We start from the raw sequence: 10176 nt of genomic DNA on the forward strand, positions 1-10176 counted from the left end.
ATTAGATCGATGAGTGGTATGTGTGAACAAAGTCATACACACGTGGCTCTATTAGGGAAATGATAGCTCCTGTCATGAACACAGCATTTGCTACTGATAATGGATGAGCTAAAATCTGTAGGTGAACATTAATACACGTTTGTACCATGTGCACAGAGAAGGAGGACCTACTAACAGTGTATTTCTGGGTGTGAAGAGAGGGACTGAGACAACAACTGCATCTTCTGCATTGCATGCAGCTAATGGTTGAAATTTATGTAAGCAAATATTTTGAACATCAGAGCATCCAGCTGTAAAGAGAGTCGGCAAAATGGCATGAAAAGTAGGCATTCACAGGAAACGGTGACCAAGTGTGCTCTTGAGGGAAGAAAGGTGGCCCCAGCTAACATGTGCAGGTGTGTGTATATGGATGCAGGGGAACTGTGTGGGAATCCCATATACCACCATACTGAGAGTGAGCATCTACAGTGTCTCCTGTATATATCTCTCTGCAGGTTTCAGATTCTCTGAAATCCCACTTGATTAGTTCAGAAGCACAAGGAAACATACAAACACTATGGGTCCTGTGTTTGGTATACACACACACACACTGCTGCTGCTATTAAATCTCTTTTATTGAATTATAACTGACACACAGTATTATATTTTTTTCAGGTACAGTACTTAGTGATTCTGTGTTTTTATACATTACTCCATGATCCCCATGACAAGTCTAGTTACCTCCTGCCACCATACAGAGTTATTACAATATGATTGACTGTATTCCCTATCCTAACATTACATCCTTGGGACTTCTGATTCATTGCTTGTTCTTTTGGCCTCAATCCAGAGACATCACTTCCAATCCCAATGTCAAAGAGCTTATGGCCGATGTTTCATTCTAGGAGTTTAATGGTTTCAGGCCTTATTTTGGTGTGATAAAGGGGTCCAGTTTGATCCCTTTGCATGTAGCTCTCCAGTTTCTCCAACAGCACCTGTTGAAAAGGCCGTCTTTTCCCTGTCATATACCGTTGACTCCTATGGCATGGATGAATTGACCGTGTGCCCCAGGCTGTATTTTGGGCTCCCTCTTCTTTTCTACTAGTGTGTGTGTCTGTTTTCGTGCCAGTACCATACCTGTTTGATGACCATAGCTTTCTGGTGTCATCTGAAATCAGGGAGCCTGATTCCTGAGGCTATATCCTTCTTTCTGAAGGCTGCTTTGGCGATTCGGGGTCTTTTGTGGCTGCTTCTACTAAACACATGTGTGCAGGCAGATGAAGGCTCTCATGGAGCTGGTCATCCCCACTCCTCTGAGACAGGAGGGAGTAGCAGAAAGTCAGTAGCTTACCATGGAAGTATTTCAAAATGCAACAGAAGGGAGAAATAAACGTGAGCCCCACATTGTAAGTGAGATTAACTAACATTTCTGTTTTAGAGTGGCATGCACTCCAGACTTGGGGAAGGGAGTATGACAAACTAATCTCTGGTTCAGTGGCTTAATTTCCTATCTTCTTTTGCATTTTCTAGATCCACTTTGGAGGTGCTCATGACCTGGGTCTGTACAGTTGATGCTATTTGACCCCTGAGAGAACTCTGTGCACTTCAGAAGCACCGAGCAGGGTGAAGGGTCTGCCAGACATGCAGTTCGAGTCTGGGAATCGACAGATCCAGCTCCAGAACCACATCTGCCACAATCCACACTCCCAGGTTAAGCCTTTTCCCTTCTCCTAAACATTTCATCTGGAATCAGTTCTCTATGCACCTCTGGATTCCAAGATCATGCTCTTCCACATAGCAATGCACTGACACCCAGTATATCTGTACACTGGTGATCACCTCTGGCTCCCCTGGGTGCACGGGCAGTGGGGGCACTGGCTCCTTAGCAAAGAAAAAGTGAAGCATTGCCCTGGGATCAACCGCAAGGAGTACAGAAGGCACAGGACATCCAGTGACACAAATGAGATCCTGGTCATGAGACTCCCTCCCACATGGTTGCCCTTTCCTGCACAGTAGTAACGAATAAGGCAAGGCATTGGGTTTGGAGGGCTTACAAAATGCCTCCAGAATCTTTGGCAATTTCTCCCCATGTATCTGCCATGTACCTACCCCATAGGCACGTGGGTGCATGGCCTTTATACTTCTTTGCTTATTGCTCATCAATTAATTCTCTTTGGCCAAGCCTTCTGCTTTGACAAATCCCTTGTGGCTCAGCTGGTAAGGAATCTGCCTGCAATGTGGGAGACCTGGGTTCGATCCTTGGGCTGGGAAGATCCCCTCGACAAGGGAAAGGCTACCCACTCCAGTATTCTTGCCTGGAGAATCCCACGGACAGAGAAGCCTGGTGGACTAGAGTCCATGGGGTCGCAAAGAGTCAGACACAACTGAGCGACTAACACTTGGTGACATTTAAGCACCTACCCAGGGCTACCATTGGCTGGAAGGGTGCCTTGATGACCAATCAATGCCTAAAGGTGTGGATGCTCGTTGCCCCAGGGAGAGTTTAAGTGAAGGAGGCCATGAGCCTGGGATAGGCCACTAGGAGACTATGGCCATGGCGACCCAGAAACCACAGTGACTGAAAAACTGACCCCAAGCAACAAAGGGAGGAAGAAAAGAAAGCCCTCCCCCCATCAACCCAGGTGCACAGGCACTTTCATAATGAGATGACCCCATCCAAGCTCTTCATCCTCTTTCCCAATGAATCCTCCCCCCCGCCACCCCCCCACCAAGACTCCTTCCTTGTCCTGACCGGACACACACCCACTCCTCAGCCCCCATCCTTTCCCTTGGAGCCTTTGTTCCTCCACACCAATGCCCTTCTATGCTCACCTTGTTGTCCTTCCAGAGGCCCAAGACAGCCATTTGACTCTTAAGAACTATACCATCAAAACAGAGCATTGTTACAAATTCATGAACACCATCCTTGTGTACTTTTTCTATTTGCATGCTTGAGAGGCCAGTGATCTAATGAGCATGTGTGGTACAAAACAAAGCTTCTATATTTGCACAGGCTGCATTAACTGTGAAAAGTAAACGTTTCAAGAAAGCATATTCTCAGTATAAACAGTTGGAGAATGGAAAATCATGACTGGAGACAGGTTGTCATTTGGTGTTCTTCCATTTCTCCCTAAGGGAATCTCGGATGAAGGAAGAAGCATATCAGCCAGTCCTTAAGGAAGGGATGTTTTTGTTTTCTAATGGTCTCTTCTGTTCTCTGTTCTTCCCTCCTCTTTTCCTACCTTCTTTTTGACTGGGTTCTTTGGTAGCTCAGATGTAAAGAATGTGCCTGCAATGCAGGAGACCCAGGTTCAATCCCTGGGTCAGGAAGATCCCCTGGAGAAGGGAATGGCAACCCACTCTGGTATTCTTGCTTGGAAAATTCCATGGACAGAGAAGCCCGGAGGGCTACAGTCCATGGGGTTGTGATGAGTCAGACACGACTGAGCAACTTTCATTTCACTTTTGACTGGGTACTTTTTATGACAACTGTCTTCTACACTCTCTGTTGTGTATGGGGATCAACAGGTTCTAAGGGCCTTTGGGAAGGTAGGCAGACAGGGAAGTGAGGATGAGGATGAGTTTAGACAGTAAGAGGGGGAATAGGGTTGAAGATTCTTTTTGGAGAGTAGTAAGAGAAGGTGCTAGATTCATAAACTGATGGATAATCTTGAATTTCATCTAGACTGAGAAGTTTGGCCATAATCCATAGCAGATAAAACTAAAGGCACTAAGGGTGAAGTCAATGTAAAATATGCTAATAGTTCATTCATAATGAACTCATTTAACCCCTAAACTAAGATTTATTCAGCACGTACCATGATCCAGACACTAGGTTGGGAGCCAAACAAAGGATAATAATGACTGTCATGAACAAGCGGTTTGTATATCTGATCTTTACACCAATTCTGCAAGGTCGATGGGGATTATCTCATTTACAGAATGGGACACTGAGGACAGGCAAAGTTGAGTCGTGTGTGTCCACATCACCTAGTGTTGAGTCTAGGTCTATCTGAGCCCAAAGCCCACACATTCCCCATTCACATACACCACATGGCCAAAAAGAGCCGAGAAGCACTGAGAGGTTTTCTGAGGTTTTGAGAATATGGAAGAAGGAAATTGGCTGTGCTTTTTGAAAGTTGTCAAACGTGCATAAAGGTAGAAAGAACACTAATGGTCCCCACCTATACACCACCCAGCTTCATCCATTAAGTTATACCTCATTCTGTTTCACATATATCCGGCTCGAGCTCTGTCACTACCCCACCCCCATTCAGCCATTTTAAAGCAAATCCTAGATAGCCTTTTATTCACAGCCCTTGCATACATATATCCATTTCTTAAAACAACAGGCTTGATGAACTGTCAATAATTCCTAACATTATCTAATATCTGGTCAGTGTTTAAATTTCCCAGATTATTCCATAAATGTCTTTTAATTCGCAGCTTGTTCAAGTCAGGATTCAACCAATGTCTGCACCCTGCCTCTCTCTGTCATGCTTGTTAGTCTCTTAAATCTATTATCAGTCTCTCTCCTCTTGCTTTTCCTTGCCTTTTATTTGTTGAAGAAATGAGATCTTTGTGTCCTAAAATTTCAGAAATCCTGGGTTTGACTGGTTGCATCCCTCTTGTGTTCCTTTACCTGTTCTTCTAGCCACAGTTATTTACTGTAAACTGATGAGATTCAACAGATTCAGCTTTGATTTTTCGGTGAGAATACATCATAGCTGTTACTTTGTACTTCCCTTTGCATCCGTGTCCCATCAGGAGATATAGCTAAAGACTGAGAGACGACTTAGTTACTAAGCAATAACAAGAACAAAAGTTAAAAAAAAAAAAAAGCCAAGCCTGCTGATATTTCTACAATTTTGGTGCTTAACACCAGATCAACTGTTCTCCACGTTTAAGAATTTTATGTACAAACCTCACTTCGATGACTTTGTTTACTCTTCCATCTTAGAATTGTTGTAACTGAAATTCAGGTGGCTTCAGTGACCATCTTTGTGATATCTGCCTTTTGAGAGGCAACAATGTGGGCCTAAATAGCAAATCTGAGTATTTATATTTATTATGGGCACTTGAAAATTATTCAGCAGAACAACAGTGTACTGGTTACCTTCTTAAAACATCCTTGCACTGTATTTAATGTCAGTTCCATCTCTTGGCCATTTTTCTTTGTTTTATAATGTTGTTATCCTCTATAATGTGTTATGTCACTTTCCCCTATGCCTGAACATATTACCATATAGCAGGGGATAACCCAGTTTCCCTAATACAAAGTTCAACACATTAGTTCAACTTTTACAGGCCAAAATGTATCTCATAGAGTATATTTTAAAACAAATATGTCCATTATAATAGTTTATATTTGAAACATGTTTCTCAACATTGGGAAAGAAAAGTTGCTGCTTTGTATTTCTACAAATTTCTATAAGGTTAAGATCCCCACAATGAGAAGTATTTTTGTTTTCTGCTTGGTTGGTTGGTTGGTTGGTGAACTCAGTATGTTGATAAAAGTGGGTTCAGGGGGACAAGATGGCAGAGGAGTAGATGGACGTGGAGTACATCTCTCTCCACGGATACGTCAGGAATACACATTCAGACACAGAAGTGCATGCAGAGTGCATACCAGCTGAGAGTGGACAGGAGTACCTGACCAGTGGAAAAGAATATATAGAACCATGCAAAACTCGGTAGGACAAAGGAACTAGTGGGAAACACAGGAGTGTCAGTAGGACTGGACCTGCTCTTGGAGGGTGGGGGAACTGAAGCAGGGGTCCGATCCTCACATTGGGGCAATTGTCTGAGTCAGAGGAGAAACGTTTAAGGCTGAGAGTGAAATAGCTGATCTGTGGCAGCCTAAATGGAGTGAGAATCAGACAGGCCTTGCAGTAGCCATACATACTCCAGACAGGGACACTGGTCCCCTGGAAGGCGCAGAAGCTAGAAGCTGGAGTTTAGGGATTGCGGAGCAATCCCAGGGTGAGGTCTGCTGTTTACTGTGGAGAGATGAACTGAGGGGATGTGAGGGAGGAGATGGTGTTGGGATATGCTGGTGAAGGAAAGCCGGGCATCCATGGAAGCAAGGTGATACTGCTGAGTCACGCATAGGGGTTGGGGCCATCACCATAGCTTCTCTCTCTCCCCACACGCCAGCATGGGAGCTGAACAATAGAGAGGTTGGCCCATTAAACACCTGATGCACTGAACTACAGAGTAGGACCCCACCCAGGGTGCTCATTTCAGTGACTGATGTGCCGATCTACAGAGTAGGACCCCAACAAAGCGGGCCCCCTCTATATGCCTGATGCACGGAACAACAGAGAAGGAACTCTGGCAAGGGAGCTCTGTAAGTGCCCAAATGGGCGGAACTATGGAGAAAGATTGGCTAGAGAGGCCTTCTGATTGTCAGCTACAAGAGGCTCGAAAAAAGAGTCTGGTAGGGTCATAACTTCTGCAGTGGAGGCAGTCCATGTCTCTGCACAGTTGGCATTGCCAGGGTCCCCTCAAGCCAAGCAGATGAGCTACCTTCACGCCCAACTCTCACTGGGGCAGTGCTGCCATAGGCCAAAAAATCTAGCTTCTATGTTGGCAGAGTCATTTTGGTCATGTCCGACTCTTTGCAGTCTTGTAGACTGTGGCCTGCCAGGCTTCTCTGCCAGGGAGGGGGATTCTCCAGGCAAGAATACTGGAGGGCATTGGCCAATACTGGTTGTCATACCCTTCTAGAGCACTATATTTCCTGCTGCCCCAGCCACCAACTACCCTGAGTACCTGGTGCTGTCAGAACCACTGCGACCCAAGCAGCTGCACCACCTCCATACCTGGCCCTCACAAGGGCAAACACAAGTCCTCCAGGGCAGCCTCAGTAGCAAACCCAGTGGATGACCCACATGTAGAAGTGGAAATAAAACCACAATTGAAACCCAGGGGCAGTGTGGCTAAGGAAGAAGACCCAAAACCTTGCCACCAGCTGTACAAGCTGCAGATGCACACGATCAATGAGGCAGACTCTGTGTCTATGGAATATATAAAAGGTCATTGAGAGCTCCCACAAAAGAAAATGCACTAGTTCTGAGAGCTGTGGACATTGGAAGCAAGAACACACAAGGAGGAGAAGCAGATTAGAATATGAGCTTCCCCTACAGCAGGTCCAGAGATGAGCACTGTGTTGGAGGGCATCCTAGGGAGATAAGTTGGACTGTGACTCCCAGTGAGAGAAAGGACTCTGGCAGCAGTGAGTGAAGAAAAACATTTATTATTCTTATTTTTTGACTTGTTCTGTAGATTCATTTTCTTTTCTTTTTCCTCTCCCCTCCTTCTTTTGTAGTTGTCGATTTTATTGGAACTATGAAATCCAATGAAGCTTTTGAGCTTTTTTTGCTCTTAGTCACATTTTTTATTGTTGTTATAAAACTCTGCCTCTATGTTGGGGTTTTGCAGTTCTTTGGAAATTTCCTTTGTTTTTTCCTAATTTTAATTTTTAAACCTATTATTATTTTTTTCTACATTTATTCCTTTGTTTGTTTTTCCTACTGTTCTTTCCCCCTTGCAGTTAATCTTTAATGTATATAAATCTTCTTTATCTACCTCTATCTAACTGTGCACATCTATTCTTTCTTTCTTTTCCTGTCAACATATCTGTTAGTTTTGTTTTCATTGCTTTATTCCCAACTTGGCACATTGTTTTAGTTTTGATTTCCAGTTTGTGCTTTAGTTAGTTTTGTTCTTAACTTGTAAATACAGTTTTTGATTTTCTTTGTTTGCCTGATTAATCTACTATACTTTATTTTTGGGGGGCTGTTTTGACTTTGATCATTGGTGTATAAGTACAGGTGTATATTCCATTATTTTAATTATTATTTGCCTGATTTTGTAACAGTAATTTGTCTGCGGTTCATCTTTTGTTTCTCTTTTTTGGATATTTGTTTTAATCTCAGTTCAGTTCAGTCGCTCAGTTGTGTCCAACTCTTTGCGACCCCATGAATTGCAGCATGCCAGGCCTCCCTGTCCATCACCAACTCCTGGAGTTCACTCAAACTCATGTCCATCGAGTCAGTGATGCCATCCAGCCACCTCATCCTCTGTTGTCCCCTTCTCCTCATGCTCCCAATCCCTCCCAGCATCAGAGTCTTTTCCAATGAGTCAACTCTTCTCATGAGGTGGCCAAAGTATTGGAGTTTCAGCTTTAGCATCAGTCCTTCCAAAGAACACCCAGGACTAATCTCCTTTGGAATAGACTGGTTGGATCTCCTTGCAATGCAAAGGACTCTCAAGAGTCTTAATGCCATAACAAACCACTTGTGGAATCTTCGTTCCTGACCAGAGATCAAGCCCTGAGCCTTTGGAGTGGGAGTACTGACTCAAAGACCCTAGACTACCAGAGAACCCACCCTAGGGAGTATCAAATAGTGACAACTCACACAAAGGAAACCACTTGAATACAAGACCCAGCATCACCCAACCACCAGCAGCACCCTGTGTTAAACAACAAACTAAACAAAAATACAGACCACAATAATCAGCAGACAGGACTACCACGTCACTCACCCTTGCCCATCAGAGGAAAACAAACAAACAAACAAACAAAAGGTCAGCACAAATCTTACCCCATACCAAGCTTACACAAACCACTGGACCAACCTTAGGAGGGCAGAAACCAAAAGGAAGGAAGAATTCAACCTTGAAGCCTGGGAAAAGGAGACCTCAAGCACAATAAGTTAAAAAAAAATAATGAAAAGGCAAAGAAATACTACAGAAATGAAGGAACAAACTAGAAACCCAGAAGTCCAAATAAATGAAGAGGAAATAGGCAAACTACTTGAAAAAGAATTCAGAATAATGATAGTAAATATGATCAAAAACCTTGAAAACAAAATGGAGAAAATGCAAGAATCAACTAACAAAGGTCTAGAAGAATTAAAGAATGAACATACAGAGACAAACAACACAATTACTGAAATTAAAAATACTCTAGAAGGAATACATAGCAGAATATCTGAAGCAGAAGAATGAACCAGTGAGCTGGAAGATAAAATGGTGGAAATAACTTCTTCTTCTTCTTCTTTTTTTTTTTTTTTGATTTTATTTTATTTTTAAACTTTACATAATTGAATTAGTTTTGCCAAATATCAAAATGAGTCCGCCACAGGTATACATGTTTTCCCCATCCTGAACCCTCCTCCCTCCTCCCTCCCCACACCATCCCTCTGGGTCGTCCCAGTGCTCTAGCCCCAAGCATCCAGTATCGTGCATCAAACCTGGACTGGAAATAACTTCTGAAGAGCAGAATAAAGTAAAAAGAATGAAAAGAACTGAGGATAGTCTCAGAGACCTCTGCACAACATCAAAGGCACCAACATTTGAATTAGAGCAGTTCTAGAAGAAGAAGAGAAAAAGTAAGGATATGAGAAAGTTTTTGAAGAGATTATAGCTGAAAATGTCCCCAACATGGAAAACGAAATAGTCAATTAAGTCCTAGAGGCAAAAAGAGTCACATACAGGATAAACCCAAAGAGAAACACAACAAGACACATACTAATCAAACTAAAAAACACTAAACACAAAGAAAGAATATTAAAAGCAGCAAGGGAGAAGCAACAAGTAACATACAAGGGAAACCCCATATGCTTAACAACTGATCTTTCAGCGGAAACTCTGTAGGCCAGAAGGGAATGGCAGGATATATTCTCATTCAAAATTGATGGGGAAATAAAAAGGTTTCCAGACAAGCAAAAGTTAAGAGAATTCAGTACCACCAAACCAGCTTTATAACAAATGTTAAAGGGACTTATATAGTCAAGAAATACAAGAGAAGAAAAAAGATCTACAAAATCAACCCCAAACAATTAAGAAAATGGCAATAGGAACATATATATCTATAATTACTTTAAATGTGAATGGATTAAATGCTCCAACCAAAAGACACAGACTGGCTGGAGTGATACAAACACAAGACCCATATATATGCTGTCTACAAGAAACCCACTTCAGACCTAAAGGCACATATAGACTGAAAGTGAGAGGATGGAAAAATATATTATATGCAAATGGGAAGCAAAAGAAAGCTGGAGTAGCAATCCTCATATCAGACAAAATAGATTTTAAAGTAAAGAAGACTACAAGAGATAAGGAAAGACACTACATAATGCTCAAAGGGTCAACCCAAGAGGAAGACATAGCAATTGTACATATCTA

The sequence above is a fragment of the Bos taurus genome, chromosome X, assembly GCF_002263795.3.
Source record: "Bos taurus isolate L1 Dominette 01449 registration number 42190680 breed Hereford chromosome X, ARS-UCD2.0, whole genome shotgun sequence".
NCBI lineage: Eukaryota > Metazoa > Chordata > Mammalia > Artiodactyla > Bovidae > Bos > Bos taurus.